General features: G+C 36.5%; 1 long non-coding RNA gene across 1 annotated transcript in view; it reads left to right on the top strand.

Moving 5' to 3' along the window:
• The window catches only part of LOC108490999, a 24,288-nt gene extending 3,843 nt beyond the window's left edge, over positions 1 to 20,445 (top strand). The window contains exons 2-3 of the long non-coding RNA XR_001872506.1: positions 18,953 to 19,177; positions 20,210 to 20,445. This is a non-coding gene — a long non-coding RNA (uncharacterized LOC108490999). The remainder of the gene's footprint in view (positions 1 to 18,952; positions 19,178 to 20,209) is intronic.
• Positions 20,446 to 20,829: the final 384 nt, after the last annotated feature.

Genomic DNA, 20,829 nt, shown 5'->3' with positions numbered 1-20,829 from the left:
TTATATAAGATTTTAATAGATTTTATTAATCAGTTACTATTCATTTATATATCAGTTATATATATAAGATTTTGTTGATTATTAATTTAGAATTTTGTTTAGGACTTCTATGAGCTCTTGGATTTGAGGTTATTGATCTGAGATTCTATTTAATTTTGTTTATTATTAATTTGATTAGATTTTGTTTTTTATAACATTTTTATATTTTATTATTAATTTTTTAAATTCGCTCCAAGGTAAAGTTTTTATCTCCTGAAGAAAAGTATTTTTACAGAAATCATCACTCTTGCCTGACTCAGTGAATGTCTGGATTTAGCCAGAAAGATTCCAAGATTGTGTACCAGGATAGCTATTAACACCAGGCGAAAGATATGGTTTTGTTTCTAGAGGAAATGAAGTCACTTTCTGGCATCTCGGCTGATGGATCTGTTTTGTGGCATTATCGCTGACCAGTAAACCTCGGCATTATCAGAGAAAGTTATCATCTTCTACTTGAATCAGCTTAAAGCTCTGTTGATCTAAGGTGAATCAATCTCTGGAAAATCTGTTCTTAGCCATGTGTGCTCTGATCACTTGCATTTCTGCTGCCAAAATTGCATTTCTGCTACTGAAACTGAGGTAATCTCATGTACTTAATCCCCCTCTCCTTTATCCTTATACTTAGCCTACTACTATGGTTGTTAGTTTTCCTATGAATGTATTGTCACCCCCTTGTGAAATCAGTCAGCCAAATTTTTCCTTATGAAGAAAAAACTGTTTTATTATACTCAATTTCTATCTTCTGATATTATGTGCTTTGGAGTTCCTCCTTGTTATCCTATAAGACAGAAAAACTGGATTGTTCCAACAAGTAGTCTTTAGGAAGTTGATTAGAAGAATGTAAGGATTATAAGGAGTTTGCCTCAAAGTGTAATCTAAAATATTGTTCCTATGAAAGATAAGTTTTATACTGTTTATCCTATAATTTGGGTAGATGAAAAATAGCTAATCCTCAACCTCAAGTAAGAATAGGGTGTGCATTATATTCTCCTCTATTACATATTTGAAAATTAACTGCTCTTATGCCTATAAAAATCCTTGGTGGTACTTCTGCTACTACTTATGACAAAATATCTTAAGATTTTACTAAAGTCAAAAATTACAGTGTTACAGCTTGTATACATTTTCCCCTAGTGATAATCTTGTCGGTATTGTCATTTGTATACTTGTCTTAATAATTCTATAGCTTTTAATCCATCTTTTGAATCAGTCATGATTTTAACTCAATGAAATTCTTTATGGATTCCTGTAAGAATGGATCATTCCTGGGAAAGCAGTCTTGTTCAAGGACTATGAGATTTTTCAAAAGACTGCTACGGTGAGGCAAATGCATGATTGGACTGATTACCGCTGCTGTTTGGGGCTCATTGCTTTAGCTGCTATGGCTACTACCGCTGGTGTGGCGCTTCAGAAATTTGTTCAAACACAAGATTTTGTTGAACGTTGGCATGATGATTCTCATAAACTTTGGATACATGGGACTCAAATTAATTCACAATTTCAAAAAGAAGTTCTTGTTTTTCAAGGAGACTTCATTGGTTGAAAAATAATTTGATGAAATTGCATAAAACTGTGTGATTTGGTTGGGAAATAAGTTATTGAAATTACAAAAAACTGTACAATATGTATGTGATTGGAATTTTACTCAGATTTGTATTACTCCTAAATTTTATGGTTCTGTTTTTGACTGAAAAAATACAGAATTGTATATTTAAGGTAAAGTGGATAATATAACTTTAGCAAATACTCTTTCTCGATCCTCATGGATGGATTCAAGTATGTTACATAGTTCTGGATTTTCTTTAATAATCTTAATAATTGTTTTTTACATACTGCTTAATAGGAGGTCAATGCGCCTTCTAATGCCTAAACCAAGATGCCCAGATAGCTCAGTCAGTAGAGCATCAAGCTTTGCAGTGCTGAGATTCTCTTGTCTTCCCTTCATTTTCAAAAGGAAAATCTAGATAAATTAATAAAGAAAGGGGAATTGTTAAGGCATGATCAATTCAGTTTGACCTGAAGCTTGGCAGAGGATACCAGATATGTTTAATTCTTGTGGCTTGTCAAGGCTATTTTGAGGTTGTATCAAAAAGATCATTCACCATGATCAAGTCGGCTTTATTCAATATATGTAAGTCAATAAACATCATAAATCATATAAACGGGCTCAAAGACAAGAACCACATGGTCATCTCAATAGATGCATGATGGGAGCTATTATTATGGGCACAGCCATCACTGCATTAGGCTGTGGCAGCTTGCCTTGACTTAAGCATTGGAGAAAGAATGCTTCCATCCTGGGAGTTTCCCTGCTCTCTGCTTCTGTGGTCTGAGTTGACAGGCTATGCTTCTCTGTTTAATTGACAGTCTTGGAAACATAACTAAAGAGTTCTGTTATGGGCACCGGGCACCGGAGTTTCTCAGCACCATTAGCTTGGTTTCTATACAGAAATAATGAATTATAGTAGTTGCTAAGAGTAATCACAAACAGTACACCTTATATCTAAGATATTATATTATGCAGCTGAATCTTGGATACTGTCAACGTTGGGTGAGTTTCCATTGGTGAGGTAATGTATTCTTGGTAGTAACGTGATGTATCCTTGGTTATTCCTTGGTTACTCTAGATCTGATTCCTATATAAGCTTGGTTTGGTTCACAATAAACATGCACTGGCACATAAACCTCTGCATCCCCTGTGTCCTGATTTCTATCCATGGGGGTGCCCAAGCCCTTCAGGCTTGGACTGTGGTCACTGCACTGTGACACTTTCTTACATCTATAGCTTGTAGGATACTGCCTATATCTTGTTCTAACAGTTTCAGTGTTTCAGGTTGAAGTCTTCGGTCCATTTTGGAGCTGATTTTTGAACAGGGTGATAGATAAAGGTCTAATGGAGGAAAGACAACTTCTTCAAGAATGTTGTAAAGACAGGATCTCCACGTGCAGAAGAATGATATTAAGTGACTTTTTAGTGTTATATCATGTAGCATTTATTCCAAAGTTATTAGGTTTATCAGGTTTATCTTCAGATTACATATAACTTATATTACATTGTGTTTTAATATTTTGATAAAGCATCAGTTCCACAAATAGACATCTAATCGCTTTCTTTAGAATATGTATAATTCAGCAATTTCTTATTAATTCCAATTATGAATTAACTTCAGATACATCGTTAGCTTTCTGCTGTTCTGCTTCACCCCTTTGCAATCACTACTAAAATTCCTCCTGTGTTTTAACACAATTATAATCCATTTGTCAGTTGGTGTGAATGTTGTTGTCTTTGCACCATATTATAAGGCTACGGCATGTCCCAAACTCAGAGAGAAGCTGCAATCTCTTCTGTGATCTGCGTGTTGCTACAACCCAGCCTCCTGCTCTCACCACTACCGCTTCATTGATTCTGCTCTAGCCAGCCTGGCCCAAGTGCTGTGTCTTGAATATGCCAAGACAGCCCAAATATGTGCCTTTGTGAATTCAGCTTTCTCTAGCTAATTGTTCTCCCAAATACGTGTATGGGCTCTCTCCTTTACTTTGTTTATATATTTACTTGAACATTGACCCGGAAGATGTTAGTTAACTTCCAGGTCATCTTTAATAAGGCAACTAGCACAGGTTAAAGCAAGGAATACCTATGGTCTTTCATGTAGCTATAGAACTTCTTAAGCAGCCTTGTTACTTGTAATAACTTGGTGAGCTAGCTGAGGCAATTTGTAGTCAGAGTGTTAAAAACACTCTTTCTTCTTTCATATCTAGTAAAAGGCAAGAAAAGGCTAACTGAAATCTTCTGCCAACAAACACAAAAATGAGTATTGTAGTGTAAACTCCAAATTCAGTCAAATCCTGAGAGAAAGCTTGACTTCAGGTTCATGAAGTATATTGACCCAGTATCAATTGCTGATTGATTCCTGACACATAGAACCCCTTATAGATGATGCACGGTTGTTGTCTCAAGATGCTAAATATTGACATCACTATCTCTTTACACGTAAGCAGTTATAAATAAAATTTGCTTCTGTTAAAATATTTTATTAAATTTATTCATGTATGAATTGATTTAGTTATGTATAGTGGGTAAACACATACTTGCTAAGGCATATGTATGGAGGTCAGTGGACAACTGTTTTGGGAGTCTGAGAGTGGTTCTCTCCTACCATCCTGTGGGTCCCAAGATAGAACACAGGTTCTCAGACTTAGCAGCAAGCACCTTTACCAACTGAGTCTTCTCACCAGTCTCTTTGATTCTTTATGATTTCTCCAGTACTTTACCTTATACTCTATAGAACTAGGTGTTTAAGCAGATAAATAACAGGCAAGTGAAAAGAGAGAGGGCATTAGAGCAGAATTTGATTCTTTTCTGTTTTTGAGAGTTAAAGAAGCTAGTGAAAATATTTTAATTTGAGCTACAGAGTATCATTCATTTTGAACATTACATTTAGAATTCTCATTTATTCTCTCATTTGAGCCTTTTGTATATTATTATTATTTATTTATGTGTATGGGTGTGGATATATGTGCACATGTGTGGGTGCACACAGAGACCAGAAGACAACAACAGATCTCCTGGAGCTGGAGTTATAGGTGGCTGTGAACTGTCTTACTTGGATGCTAGGAACTGAACTCAGGAGCTGGGAACTAAACTCAGGTCCTCAGCAAGTATGCATTCGTTGTTCTGCAGTTTGTTTGTTTTTTTGAATTTCATGCATGAGTACTTTATTTACAACATTTCCACCCAACCCTCTCTCTCTCCAAGTCAACTCCTGTTCTTCAACTCCCTCTCAATTTTGTGGTCTCTTGAATTGCTTTGTTACACACATACACACACACACACACACATATGTGTGTGTGTATATATCTATAAACACACTGAGTCCTTTTGTTAGTGGTCATGTGTACGTCTATTCAGGGCTGACCACTTGGAATTTGATTTTTAAAAAGTAAGTATCTAATTCAAATGGAGCCAGTAGGGCTAGGGGTAAGCTCAATGATTAGGCACAATCTTATTGGGTACAATACCCTGGGTTCTGTCTTTGACAGTGATAAAGAGAAAATGGGGGATGTGTGTGTGTGAAATCAGCATTTTTCTGCCTCTCCTACTAGACCTGTTCTGTTTGCCTTTTGTATCTCTTTTGGTTTCATGAGAGCTTTCTGGTTTCCAACACAATACAAATAGTAGGGGTTTGGGGGGGGCAGGGTGGATCTGGACAGATTGGACAGAGGCTACTTGACATTTTATGGACATTGTCATAAAACCACTCCCTTCTTTCACAGCTTCAAGACATTTCCTTCATTAAATCCATACAAGTTTTTTCTCTTCTGATAATGGTACTGATAAATTCAATGGAATATTTGGTATATAGGTCAATGTTATTAAATAAAATTGTTGCACTTTAAGATAATATTCTGCTACTGAAAACAATTTTGGACTGCCAAAAATTTTATTCAAAGTCTAAACTGATACTTTTTTATTTTTTTTCGTTATTTCTTCATCTTTCATTTATCACATAGCCATTATAACCTACATAATATTGATTTTCACTGACCCTATGATAGCAATTTCCAGGATAAAAAAAATTGATTTATTTTTAAAAATGTGACTTATTTATTTTTCCTATAATTTTGTTTAATTTTTCTCATTCAGATATGAAGATAGCATCTTTTGAACTTCAGATATAAGCACTGGTAATAAAGAAATGTATATTCTTTATTAGAAAGCTGTTCATGCTTTCAAACCTAGATATATGATTCTATATATAAGGATTTTCCTATTTTCAGGACCAAACTAAATGTCCCTAACTTCTGCAATTGCCTATTAATTGCATTTGTAAAATCAAATTGGGAGGTTTTCTTAAATCTTCAGCCTATAACACAGCAAATGGAAACTCATTAAAAGGAGCATTGAGAAGTGACACATTTAGATGATTTCGGTATTGGCTGCATAGGCACAGGCTTTTATAGAAATAAGTTTGAAGTCAATAATCTTGACAAGATGACAAAAATATTTACTAGTATTATTGGTAGCATAAAGGATACATACATTTAAAAATGGTTAGAGATAAAAAAGACATTTGCTGCATATACATTAATTAGGTAATGATTAATGGGTATTTGTTCGACCAAATCCAGTATTTTGTATGTTTTCTGTGAAAACGTTTTCACAAGATCTTTGTCTCTCAGAGAATCACTGTTAACAAGAATCAGAGAGGTATGTTGTTAAACACTGATCGAATATTAGAGGAAGACAATATGTAATGTTACGGGTGACAGACTGTTAATCATATAGAGAGATGTAATGAATGTGCACAGACTCATCACTCTACTTACATACAATTACTTATAATTTTACCTAAGTATGCGCTGTGCACCGTTTCCTGAGGCAACATGAGTAAGGGCCTAGTCATACCCCAGATAATGCACCAACAATAAACCAAAGTAAAATGTCCACAGAAGTATAGTTTAGTAAACCCATGAATTCCTTGGAGTATGGGAGGGTTTACTTTCAGGAACATGGGTGACTCAGAGGCAGCTCCATCACCAAAAAACCCCAATCCAGTGTAGACGAGGACTTACATAGTTTCTTTCTCTGGAGCTCCCTGCACAACTGCAGATATTTGGGCTGTTAAGGGAGTCACTTTTCAGCTATTTGGCCTGCTTATATAACCTTGGGGAGATCCTTTGAGAATCTTGTTTTAGGAACTTCCTGAGACTTCTGAAGCTTGTTACTGTCTGAATGTGAAGGAATGTGAAGGAGGCACGAGGATAGACTGTTTCAATTTGGAGGAAATTCCTACAATAACACCAGAATAGACTGACACACCCCTTTCCTTCTCTTGCTGTCTGATGTCACTCTTATCCAGAAATCTCTATTTTAACTGGGAATCTCTGAGGAATTTGCAGAGACTTTTCTAGCACCTAATTTGTGGTAACCCCAGGGCAAGACTCTTAATTTGTAGTTCTTGATCACATTTGTGTCACCTGTGTAAAACATGCAAGGCATTGTTTTACTCTGAAAACTACACAAGAAGCTGAGTGTAAAATCAGGGAAATTCACCACGACTCTCCAAATGCTTTTAAAATGACATAAATTACAATGGGAAAGCACAGATATCATGGTAGGAACAAACCCTCAAACATACTCCATAACAATTTCACTAAGATGCCTCTGAAACAATCCAGTATCATTTCTTGTCAAAAAAATACTATAGTAGCTTAAATTGTTTGTAAGAAAGCAGGAGATTATGTGAAATGGATCTTCTCCGTTGGTTGAATTAGTTAATAATTGTAACATCTTAGTAGGTACAATTTTGATTATTTTTTCCCTTTACTGCATGTCATATTTTTTCTTTTTTCTTTTTTTTTGTTGATTTTTTGTGATTTTCCTACAATATAGTTTGATCCTATTTAGGCCCGCTTGCCTGTGTGCACCACTTTTATAGCTGCTGGGTTTCATGTGCTCTTGTTGCAGGGAAGATGAGGCAAGACCTTGGGAAGGTTCAGGAAACAGGCTTTATTAAGGCTGCAGCATGGTCTAAAGGTCACAAGTCTCAAAGACTGGACCCCAAAGAGCAGACAGTTTACATTTTATACCTTGAGTAATGGATTACAGCACAGGCAAATTTCACACATATTAACTGAATAACACCAAAGAGTTATAAAAAGCAAGTGAGCCAGGATTGGTGGCACACATCTTTAATCCCAGCACTTGGGAAGCAGAGACAGGCAGATCTCTACGAGATTGAGGCCAGTCAGGTTCTAGATAGTGAGTTCCCGGACTGCTAAGTCTACAGGACACCATGCCTTAAAAGAACATCAACAAAAAACAAAAAGCAAGTGGTTTGTCTAGTTCTTGGTAGGTGGTGGTGGTGGTTGGGGGATCTATAAATGAGAGAGAATGGAAGAGAGGAGATTAAAATTCCTGTTTTTCTTCATTTTTAAAAATTTTATCCTTCAGGCTCTACACCACTCTGTTGTATGTTAAAACCTATAGCATCATGATTGTGAGCCCAAATGTTCTTTGCTGTATGTCCATCCACTGGAGCCTTGTTAACCTATGTAGCTTCACAACCTTAAAGAAAACAAACTCTCTCTTTCTCCAAGAAAGTTTCTGTTGCCAGTAGTTTCTTAGCTAAGTTTGGGGCTTCTTTCCCACTTCCTTATCTCCCTACTGGGATTTTGTATACCTTGAGACATATGAGTTTTGTGCATGTATTACCATTGCTGTAAGTTCATCTGAGTAACTGACCAGCTGCCTGGAAAATTCTGTTTCCTTGTGGTCATCAAACACCTCTATCTCTTACAACCACTCTGTTCTCACTTCTGCAATATTCCCCAAACCTTGGGTGGCAGAGATTGATACAGGCGTCCTATTCAGGGATAAGCATTTTGCACTCTCTTATTCTCTGTACTTTGGCCACTTGTGACTTTCAGGGTTGATCACCATCTGTTACATGATGTTTCAATGATAAGAATTGAGAGGTACAATAATATTCTTTTCTCCCATGTACTGCGAAGTTCCCTGAGCCTTCAGTGTAGAGATTGCACAGTAAATGTGTCACTTAAGACTGGGCAACTCACACACACACACACACACACACACACACACACACACACACATTCTCTGTGTTTGACCAGTTGTTGAATTTGCAGTAGTTTCCATCTGTTGTAAAAGGAAGCAGTTTTGATGAGTAGTGAGAGATATACTTGCTATGTAAGTACTTAGAACTAGGATCCATAAATGAGAGAGAGCATATGTCAGTTGTTTTTCTGAGTGTGTTGCTTTATTCAGTATAAGTTTTTAGTGTCCTCTATTTACCTGAAGATTTCATTTTTCTTTACCACTGACTGGAAATTCATCATGTAAATATACCACACTTTCTTCTTTTCATTTATCTACTTAAGATAATTGTTTCAGTTTCCTATCTTTTGAGAAAAGAGCAGCAACAAACATAGCTAAGCAACTATCGCTATGGGAGAATATTGAGGCCTTTGGGTATATGCCAAGAAGTGAGATAACTGCATCATGTAGTGAACTTAATTTTACTTGACTTCTCCACACCGATTTCCACAGTGGTTTGACCAGGAGTCAATCCCATCTGCAGTGAATGGGGGTTCACTTCTCTCACATCCTCACCAGCATTTGGTGACATAAATTCTCTTGAACTTAGTCATTCTGTTAGGGTAAGATGAAATCTTTAAGTAGTTTTAATTTACATTTCCATAATTACTAAGGATTCTGTATACTTTTGAAGGCATTTCTCTTTTTTTGATGTCAGCAATTTTTTATTTTTATTTATTTTTAATTTTTTATTTTTATTTTTTTACTTTTTTTTATTAGAAGAAGCATTTCATTACAACAGCATTAACCTATTCAATAACATTTTTCTGAGCTAGGGTACATCTCTTTCAGAATTGGCTGTGCATTTTTAGGTTTACAGATGAATTATTATGCTTATACATTTCTTAACCATTTTTATTTCTTCTTTTGGAAACTGTTCAGATCCATAGCCCGTTATTTATGAGTCATTTGCTTTCCTTTCTCTATCTCTCTCTCCCTCTCTCACTCCCTTTCTTCCCCTTCCTCCCTCCCTCTCTCACTCCCTTCCTTCCCCTCCCTCCCTCCCTCGATCCCTTCCTTCCTTCCTTCCTTCCTTCCTTCCTTCCTTCCTTTCTTCCTTCCTTCTTTTGAAACTGGAGCTCCCTGTAACCACACCTAGGTTAGAACTCACTATATATACAAGGGTCTTAGTCTCAGAGAGATCTGCCTTCCTCTTCTGCCCAAGTACTCAGATTAAAGGTGTGCACCACCACATTGAGTTCTTTTTATATTCTGAAAATTAATCCTCTATTAGATAGCTGGTAAAGGCTTTCTCCTACTTTGTGGGCTTCCTGTTCATGTGATTGATTGCTTCCTTTGCTGTACAGAAGCTTTGTACTTTAACAAGGCCCCACTAGTCAATTGTTGATCTTAATTCTTGAGCATTTAAAGTCTAATTTAGAACATCCTTTATGACACCTTCATCTTGTGGGATACTGCCTATACATTCTTCTAATAGTTTCAGAGTTTCAGGTTTTACACTGAGGTCTTTGATTTATTTGGAGTTGACTTTTGTGCAGGGTGATAGATAGCTGTTTAATTTCATTCTTCTATACACAGGGATTCAATTTTTCCAGAACTACTTGTTGAAGATGCTATCTCTCCTCCAGTGTGTATTCTTGACACCATTGTCAACTATAAAGTGATTGAAATGGCATGTACTCATGTTTGGGTTTTCTGTAAACTTCGATTGATCTGCATGCCTATTTTTTGGTGGCAATACTATGCTCTTTTTATGACTATAGCTCTTTAATATAGTCTGAAATTTGGTATGACAATCAACCTAGCCATGCTTGCTGTACTCAGGACTGCTTTGTTTATCTGCAGTCTTTTGTGATCCCTATAAATTTTAGGGTGTGTCTTTTTGTTTGTTTTTGCGAAGAATGTCCTGGGGTTTTGATTGATGTTGCAATGAATCTGTAAATTGCTTTTGATAGGAGGTTAATTTCCACAATATTATTTATAAAATAAATGCACACAGGAGGAATTTCCACCTACTTTTTTCTTCTTCAATCTCTTTTTCATAGATTAAAGTTTACAATGGTGAGTTATTTGGTGTTTTGGTGATGTTCATTCCTAGACTTTTTTATATTATTATTAATTGAAGTGTTTCTGTGATCTCATTCTCTGACTGCACATTATTGGTGTGTAGAAAGGTTAGTGAGTTTTGTAAATTTATTTTGTACCCTGCCACTTTTATGAAAGTGTTGATCATTTCTAGAAGTTTTCTGGATATAATAGGGATAATTTGACCTCTTCTTTTCCAATTAGTGCCCCTTCAATGTTCTAATCATGTCTTATTGTTCTAGCTACAGTTTCAAGTACTGCATTGAAAATGAGTGTGGATGGTGGCAAACCTTGTTTGGGTCCTAATTTTATTTTTTTTTTAATTTTTATTGAGCTTTTGTACATTTCATATGACAGTTCTTAATCAAATTTAGACCTTCTGCCCCATCCATGCCCCTACATACACCTCCAACCTTGCTGGACCTCATGCATTCTGCCATACATGTTAAGACCTATCCTGCCAAGCATTTGAACCCAGATGTCCTTCAGTGCAAGTTCATCCACTGGAGTCTAGTCAGCCTATATGCAGAGATCGTAAGGAAAGTCTACTCTCCCTCTCACGGTAGTAATCAGACTCCAACAGTTCCCAAGCTAGGGCCAGCCACTGCCCATTTCCCTTGCTCCACTCTGTGCCCTTGTCTGATTGAGTTGGCATGAATCTTGTACTCAGGGCCACTGCTGTCACAAGTTCACATGTGCAAGCTTCCAGTGACCTGAAAGACTCTGTTTCCCTATGTTTATGGAACAACCCTGGCTCTTACAATCTTTCTGTTCCCTTTTCCACAATATTCCCTGAACCTTGAGTGGGTGAGGTTTAATAAAGGAGTCCTATCCAGGAACACACACTCTGCAGTCTCTTATTCTCTAAAACTTAGCTAACAGCGGCCTTCTCTGTGCATTACAATTCATTGTGTAAGGAAGCTTCACTGGCGAAAGTTGAGGATTGCACTAAATATTCTCTCTACCCCCGTTCCATTATGTTCCATGAGCTATAAGTGTAGAGATTGCATTGTAGATGTGTTACCTAGGACTGAGAATCTCTTAGACATATATTCTCTGTGTATGAGCAGTTGTGGAACTCTGAAGTAGCTTCCATGTTACAAAAAGAAGTTTCTTTGTAACTAATTTTATTGGGAAGGCTTTGATTTTTTTCTCCATTTAGAATTATATTGCTTATAGGTTTGTTGTATATAGCCTTAATTATGTTGAGGTATGTTCTCTCCTCTCTAATTCCTCTAAGAATTTTGTAATGAATGAATTTTGGATTGTGTCAAAGGCCTTGTCTGTGTCTATTGATATCATCATGTGATTATTGTGTTTAAGTCCATTATATGATTTATTACATTTATTGATGTATATAATGAACCATCCCTGCAACTTTGGAATAAAGCCAACTTGATCATGGTGAATGATCCTTTGATATGTGTCTATATGCAATTTGAAAGTATTTTTCTTGAGAATTTTTGTTGTGTCTTTACCTAGTTTGAGTATTAGAATAATACTGGCTTCATAAAAGAAGCTTGGGAGTTTTCCCTCTCTCTTTTTGAACAACTTCTTTGTTGGTCTGGTTGTACAACTTCTTTGAAGGTCTGGTAAAATTCTGCTGTGAATTCAGCTTTTGTTTGTTTGTTTCTATTTTTGTCCAGAAGGCTTTGTATTACTGTTTTCATTTCAGTATTTGTTATGGGTCTATTAAATTGTTCATATTTTCTTGAGTCAATTTGCTGCTTTTACAGAATTCAGAAATTTGTCCATTTCTCTTAAATTTTCTAATATAATGGAGTTTACGTTTCTAAAATATCCCCTTACAATGTTCTGGATCTTTTTGATGTCTATTCTGATGTTTACCCTTTCCTCTCTGATTTTGTTGATTTGGATTTGCACTTTCTTTCTTTTGGTAAAATGGGTTTAAGATCTTTCTGTCTTGACCATCTTTTCAAGGAAACATCTCATATTCATTGATACCTTGTATTGTTTCTATTTCATTGATTTCGGCTCTGATTTTTAAAAATCTCTTCTGCTTGGCTTTGTTCTTACTCTTTCAGATTCTTGAGATGTACAATTAGGTTATTTATTTGCATTCTTTATTATTTTTTGATATAGGTGCTTAGGGGTATAAACTTCCTTCTTACAATTTCTCTGAGTGTGTCTCAGAGGTTTTATTGCATTGTGCTTTCCTCTTCATTTAGTTCCAGTAATATTGTTATTTCTTTCTTGATTTATGTTTTGACCCATTCATCATTTAGCAGTATTTTTATCTACATAAGTTTATGTAGTTACTAGAGATTGTTTTGGCATTGATTTTTCACTGTACTGTATTGTGGTCCAATAGAATACATGGACTTATTTCAATTGTTTATTTGTTGAGGTTCTTTTTTTTCCCACCAGTATGTGAAAGTCACCTATTCTAACAGTTACTTTTCTGTTGTGTCAAGACAGCAAGACCAAGAAAACTTATAAAAAGGAGAGTTACCTTGATCTTGGTTCCAAGGGCAAGGGTCCATAATGATGAGGGAAGTTTGGTGGAAGCAGATGCCAGAAACAGAAAGATGAGAGGTCACATCTCCAAACAGGGACAGGAAGCTGAGAGAGCTGGAAAATCTGGCAAGGCTTAAGAACTCTCAGAGCCTGCCCTCAGTGGCATGCTTTCTTGAGCATAGCCAAACCTCCTAAAAGTTTCATCCCAAAAGAGTGCCAGGAACTGCTGACTAAGTGCCCCAATACTTTGGAGCCTATGGAGGACATTCTCATTCAAGCAACCATGACTACAAATTCTGAGCTGGAGTTAATCTGTGTCTTGAAGCCCAGTAGTGCTCTTTTTTTATAAAATTGGGTGCACCAGAGTTTGGTTCATAAAGTTAATCATTATAATGTTTCTTTGGTCAACTGTTCCCTTGATCAGAGTGAAGTGACCTTTTAAATCAATTCTGATTAATTATAATTTGAAGACTATTTTTTGTTAGATATTAGTATAGCAACACCTGATTTTACCTTAGTGCCATCTGCTTGGAATATTTTTTTCCGTCCTCTTACCCTCAGGTAGTACCTGTCCTTGAAGGTAAAAAGAGTCTCTTGCACACAACAAACATATGGATTCTGTTCCTTAATCCATTCAAGTAGCCTGTGTCCTTTGAGTAGAGGATTGAGAGTATTAAACTTTTGAGTTTTTATTGAAATATCATATATATGTTATTGTTATTTTCTGTTTGTGTTCCTAGTCCTATTTTGTGTTTCCATAATTATACTTTTATTTGTTTTCTTTCTGTAATCACTTGGGTATGGTTTTTCCTTTCTTCAGTCTTTTGTATTACTGTGTTCTCTGGAGTGCTGGTTTGGTGGAAATGAATTCTTTCAGGGTATTTGCATCATGAAAGATTTTTCTTTATCTTTAGACTATGACAAACATTTATTTGGGAAAAGTATTCTGGGTTGACATGTATGGTCATTTGGAACTTCAAATACAGTGCTCTAGGCTCCTCTGAGTTTTTCTGTTTGCACTGAAAAGCCACCTGTAATTCTGAGGTACTAATACTCCTTTACATGTAACTTGGTTTTCTTTGCAGCTTTCGGTGTCCTCTCTGTTCTGTGCATTTAGTATGTTGACTATGATATGCCATGGCAGCTTTTCTTCTGGTCCTTTCTAGTTGGTGCTCTGTGTGCTTCTTATATCTGTATAGGTCTGTCTTTCTTTAATTCAGGGATCTTTTCTTCTAATATCCTGTTGAAGTTCTGGTCAATGCCATTGACCCAAGATTCTTCTCCTTCCTCTATGCCTATAATGTATAGATTTGGTCTTTTCATGGTGTCCCACATTTCCTGCATATTCTGTTTCTATGGGTTTAAATTTTTTTATATATATTCTTTGCTTGAACAATCCAACTCTTTAATTTATCATCTTGATATTATATTTTCCTCTTTAAAATTTTTATTTATTATTTCATGTGTATTAGTATATTGCCTGCATTTAGTAGGTGAACCTGTGTTGTGCAATTCCCACTGACATCAGAAAAGGGTGTTGGGTCCTGGAACAAGAATGACAGATGGTTGTTAGCCACCATGCTGATATTGGTAATCGAACCTGGGTCCTCTGCAAAAGCAGCCAATGTTCTTAACTGCTGAGTCATCTCTCCAGTCCCTTGATAACATATTTTTTCTTTGATTCATTCCGTTGACAAGACTTTCTTCTGTCATTTCAAATTGTCTTATTGAGGTTTTCTAATTTCACCTTCATTTCAGCTTGAGTCTTCTTCAATATTTCTGTCTCTTTTTTGAAGTTCCTTTTCAAATGCTGAGTTGTCTTTGTCACTTTATTCAGTTGTACATTTGTACTTCAGTCAGAGTTTCTTCCTTTCCTCTTTGTCTTTGAGTTGTTTGTTTAGCATTTTTTAAAATTCGTTAATTCTTTGATTATGTTTATGAGTGTTTAAGTTTTGGGTCCTGGGGTTCCTCCGAGTTGTTCTCATTGTTGAACATCTCTGTAGAACTACTGGGACTTCTTGGGAACGTACTGGTTTTGTTTTTCATATTACGTGTATTTTTGTGTTGTGACCTGGGTATACGGACATTTTATTGTTGGTTGTGTGTCCGATATGAAATTCTAGCCTGAATTTGTCGAGCTGAATTTTGTTCATGTTCTTATTGACTTGGTGGCTTTCTGATTAGTTATGAGTAATTAGTTGGCCTGTGGTTCAGCTTCTCACTTTGGATTTTTTTTTTTTTTTACTGAAGGGAAGGGAGTGTACAGGCAGGCAAGCCAGAACCTGTCCAGCAGCATGGAATTCCAAAGCAGGAATATGGCAAATGTGTGTGCAGGTTCTGACTAGCTAAGCAGAGTTGCTGCGAACTTGGGCAAAAGAAACAGGCCTAGGCCAGAGCAAGAAGATGGGGCTGGTTCTGACTAGCTAAGCAGAATAGCTGTGACCCCTGGGGCAGTAAGGAACTGGCCTAGTAAGGAAGCAGAATGAAGGTGACCAAGTGGGAATTTGTCATTTAAAAAAATGCATAGGAAAAATGGCTCATCATAAATTTGGCTATTATCAGTTGTGAATAGAAAGAACAAGGAGAGCTGAGACTAGTGGTACACGATTGGCATCCCATTTAGATGGGAAGGCTGATGTAGGGAACTCCAAGTTCAAGCCATCCTGACACCTTCGTGGAACTCTGTCTCAAAATCAAAAGTTAAAGGATGCTAACGATGTAGCTCAATTGTAGGTCATTTGCCTAGTATGGGCAAAGCCTCAGGTTCAATTCCCAATATTAAGGAAAGACTAAGAACTATTTATTTACTATCTATACCCTTAAATTATGCTCATATATATATACTACTAGAAGATTTATAGACAGAAATTGCTGAAAGCATTCAGGACTTACTGCATAAAGTCTTGATCATAAAATGGATTTTCCCATGGTTCCTGGGTGACAAAGTTGAGAGAAGTTGACACAAAAGTAGGAGAGGCTTTTCATGCTGCTTCTGTGTGGAACTTGGAGTGTTCTGGGATCTCGGGGACTGGGAAACTTAGAAGCTTCCAAAAATAGTTCAGTTGAAACGATACTCTTTTTTGTAGGGGACTCCATCAACATGTACAGCATAGAAACTCCTAAAGAGACTCTCAGAAAAGTAGGAGTTCAAGTATGAGAGGTAGAACAAAAACTGCCCTTTACTGCAATTTAAAGCTGGTTTATGAGCTCACTCAGAAATACAGGGGATATTAGGAATGCTACAGTTCTGTATGGACAACCTTAGGGGACAACTTCAGATCCATTTAATATTGGTTCCCCAAAGCATCCAAAAATCGCTACCAGACCACAACTGGCTTAGTTATAGAATGATATTGGTGCCCACAGACACACAAAGAGCTGAATTGCACTTCTTGACTTCTATGTACAAGGCATCTTTCACAGTTGACAAATGCACATTCCATTTTAAATGTCAACCTGCAAAAAGAGATTGTACTTAAGAAGAAAAATTTTTCTCTAAATTATGTCAACAAAAGTCTTCAAGTAGACACTAGTTTCCTAATCAAGTAATTAGTACTCAAGGTTTATCCCAAAGATCACTAATAGCAGAGATACCTAAGAACCTGCTAGAAATAAAACTTCTCAAGTCTATTCTAAACCTTAGAGTGTTTCAGGTATATCTCAGAAATCAATTTAAACATGCTTGTCAGATAATTTTTATGTAGCTCAGAGGTTGAGAAACATTGCCTCATTGAATAAATGGACTGATTCACAGTGAGTGACTTTCTGTACATTGCTGCTCTCTGAATTTTGTCACAGCAGGGAGATGGGGAATGTGCAATAGGAGCAATTTTCAGAAAATAATGAGACCCGTAACTCTATACAGACTAGTTAGTGGTGTTGAAACTGCAGGAAAGAGAAATGATTACTGCTAAATTGGATTTTCGGATAAAGATAATCATATAGTACTTATACAAATATGAAATGATGGGGATAGGCAGTTGAAGAAATGTAGTGTATCCCCAGCATCTCCTGTGCTCGCTAGAACAATCTGAGCTCACCTCGGAGAAATCACTGTACGCCACTTCCTATGGGACTTTTATATACCACAGTTCATTTCATGATTCAAAGTCTTTGATGAGAATTTGATATAAATAGTTATAGATGGCACCGGAAAATATTTAACGAGTTTGCTAGGAAAACAATGGTCACATTTAATTAAATAATCTTTCATGCAAAATGCATACTGATCTTTGAGGTGTTGTAGATTTACCTCTTATCTTTTTAAAATATATTTTTATTATTTTTATTTTGTGTGTGTGAATGTATTACCTGCATATATGTCCGGGCACCCATGTTGTGTCATGCCCATGGAGGTCAGAAGAGGGTGTGGGATCCCCTGGACTGGAACATGGTTGTTAGCTGTCATATGGGCACTGTGAACCGAGCCCAGGTTCTTTGCAAGAAAGAGCGGTCAGTGCTCTTAACCACTGAGCCATCTTTCTCTAGCCTGTCACCTCTGTTCTTTGCCATCTGTTTTCTACATGTCTCAAATGGCAGCAGAAGGCCTGATCCCGATCCTAACTAGCATTAGATATTTTGTTTGCTTTCATTTTTCTCAATGGCTTTCGTTGTTATATGTTAAGAAAATAAAGTAGTACATGAACCTCAGAGATGGAAAACTAACTGAGCCCTTCAATTTAATTTGTAAATCTTGAGTTCAAGGGGTATTGGTGCTACTATTTTATTGAAAGGAGAAATTTCCCATAATTAATAGAAAGATGTAATAGTAGGACTTATGGGATGTTCTGCATATCTGTCTGTAGCTAGATCATCTTTTTGAAATTTTTAAATGTGATAATCAATTAGGATACATTCTCTGAAAGATCAAAAAGAAGAAAGGATATATTTTATGCCTCTATAAAATTTTTCTTGAGAAACGAAAGTGTTTATATATAGGAATAACATTTATTTTCTAAAAACATTGTCAAGAACACTATGTAACTTCAAGTTGAATCTTTTTTATTATAGTAATAACACATTACTTTAAATTTGCCATTTGAATATTTTTGAAATATAAAATATTAAAGTGTTAAGTATATTCAGTCCACTGTTCATAGGCCTTTAGAATCCTTTTATCTTACAAACCTGAACCTCTTGTCTGGTAAGCACAAATTCCTCTTTCCACAGTCCCTAGCTCCTGGTAGCCACTTTTCTACTTTCTGTTTCTATGATTTTGAATGCTTTAAACATTCTATTTCATAGAAACACAATTATATAGCTTTTGGTCTTTTGTGTGTGACTTATTTTTGCCTAGGATTATAGTCACAAGATGTTGTAGCACATAATAGAGTGTCCTTTTCTTAGGTGTGCAAAATTCTTTTGCACATATTTCACCTATCCATTCATTTGATGATTGATACTTAGGTTGTTTCTACTTCTTGGTTATTTCAATAATACTGTAATGAACATGAGTTTACAAATACGTCTTGAAGATTCTACTTCATATGCTTTTTTTAGATATATACTCAGATATGGGATTACTGGATTATATAGAAGTTCAACTTTTTAATTCTTGTGAAATCTTCATTCTGATTTCCAAAAGTTCTGCATATTATGCATCCTCATCATTGTATCATCCACCAATTCAAAAGGATACCAGTGTCCCTGAATTCTTACCAATACATGTTAGTTTGGGTTCCTTTGAGAGCAGCAGTTCAATGGATATGGTGCAATATTATGCAATCATTTTGATTTTCATTTATTGTTAATTACAAAATTTATTTTTTTCAGAATTGGACAAAGAGAACAACTTAAAGGAAGAAAGATTTATTTTGGTCTCAGAGGTTTCCGTCAATGGTTGGTTTTCTGCTGTGAACTTGGAGAAATAACCCTAGTTGAGGATAGTGTCCTGGAGGAGGTTCTTTTCCTCAATATGGACTGGAAGCCAAGAGACTGGGAGGGGCCATGACTAGTTATATTCCTCAAAGCCATGCCCGCAGCGACCTCTTCTTCCAAGTAGGTTCCACCTCCCATCACCTCCAAACTATAACACCAGTTAGAGATCAAGCATTTAAAACTGAAGCCTCTGCAATTTATGCTCAGACAGTAAAATGCTTGTTGTAAAGGCATCTTTACCTATCCCCAGTGACTATTCAAGTCCTTTTTCTCTTCTAAATTTGGGATACTTTTTCATTGTTACTGATTTATAAAAATTCCTTATATACTCGGAGTATCAACTTCTTACTAGGTAGAAAATTTGCAAATACTTTGTCCCATAGTATAAGACTTTGCTTGATTGCAATGCTATCCTGTATGCTCTTCTTTATTGTAATTCTTTCTAAAATACATTTTTATCAATTCTTTGAGAATTTCATTCATGTACACAACATATTTTGATCATACATCTCCCTCCCTTCCTCCTTTTCCTCCTAGGCTCTGCCAAACCATGCCTTCATCTTAATTCCATGTCTTCTTTTCTTAGCCCACTAAGTCCACTTAAGGGTATCTATACATGTATGGGTGAAGGGCAACCAATTGCTGTGTGGGCAACTTAGCAGGGACCATATTTGTGGCAAAAAAAAAAACCCTGACTCTCCCTCCCCTAGAGCCATCAACTGCCAATAGTTCCTCAGCTGAGGTGGGGGCTCTGTGAACCTTTTCTCCAGCCATGTTGGAGTATTGAATGTCTTGATTTGGTGCAGATCTTGTGCAGGTAGCCTAGCTATTCTGAGTTCATTAGTTGAATAAAACTTTATTTTCCAGAAAAATTGTTTCACAGCATTGCTTACTAACCTCTGGCTCTTATCCTCTTCCACGATGTTCCCTGAGCCTCAAATGTGTTTGATTTACACATCCAATTTATGGCCAAGCACTCCACAGTCAGTTTTTCTCTGCATTTTGACCAGTTGTAATGTTCTGTACTAACCACAGCCCACTACAAAAAGTCTCACATCATATAGTACATGATTTAATATTAGCAATCTACAACCATCTCAGTTCACTTTTGTAAGAGTCTTACCTGATATTCAAATATTCCTTGCTTTGCAGCTTAGCTTTGTCAATTGACACAACCTGGCGTAACCTGGAGAGTCTCAATGATGGCTCATCTTGTTCAGGTTGGCTTCTGGGCATGCCTGTGGGTGACTGTCTTGATTATACCTTGAGAAGATTCATCCTGAAAGGGGATGACATCATTCCCTGGTTTGGAGCGCTGGATTATAAAAGAGAAGAGAAATTTGCCTGGGTATTAAGCATGCATTCATTGCTCTTTGTTCTTGACTCTGGATATAATGCAACTGACTTTCTCAAGTTCCTGCTGCCATGACTTCATTGTAGTGATGAGGTGTGAGCTGGAATTGCGAACTGAAATAAATAATTTCCTCTTTGGGTTTTTGTCAATATATTTTATCATAACAAGAGAAATGAACCTAGAACACTTGCCTGATAACTGACTCGGTTATGTCGATCTGCCAAGTATTCCTTCTCTTCTACCGTGCCTCAAGCAGCTCCTTGCTGCCTGGGTAGGGTGAATCATGCTCTGAGATCTAAATTTTGTTTCTTCTCAGCAAAACTAATCTCAGATTACCACTTCAAAGACAAATCAAACAGCTTGGAAGAGTGTGCTTGGGGTGCAGTGCTGAAAAGAAATGGGAGATCACCCAGTAGCT

This window comes from Nannospalax galili, unplaced genomic scaffold (assembly GCF_000622305.1).
Source record: "Nannospalax galili isolate Female #2095 unplaced genomic scaffold, S.galili_v1.0 scaffold257, whole genome shotgun sequence".
NCBI classification, from domain to species: domain Eukaryota; kingdom Metazoa; phylum Chordata; class Mammalia; order Rodentia; family Spalacidae; genus Nannospalax; species Nannospalax galili.
This window is presented reverse-complemented; position numbering and strand designations above follow the sequence as displayed.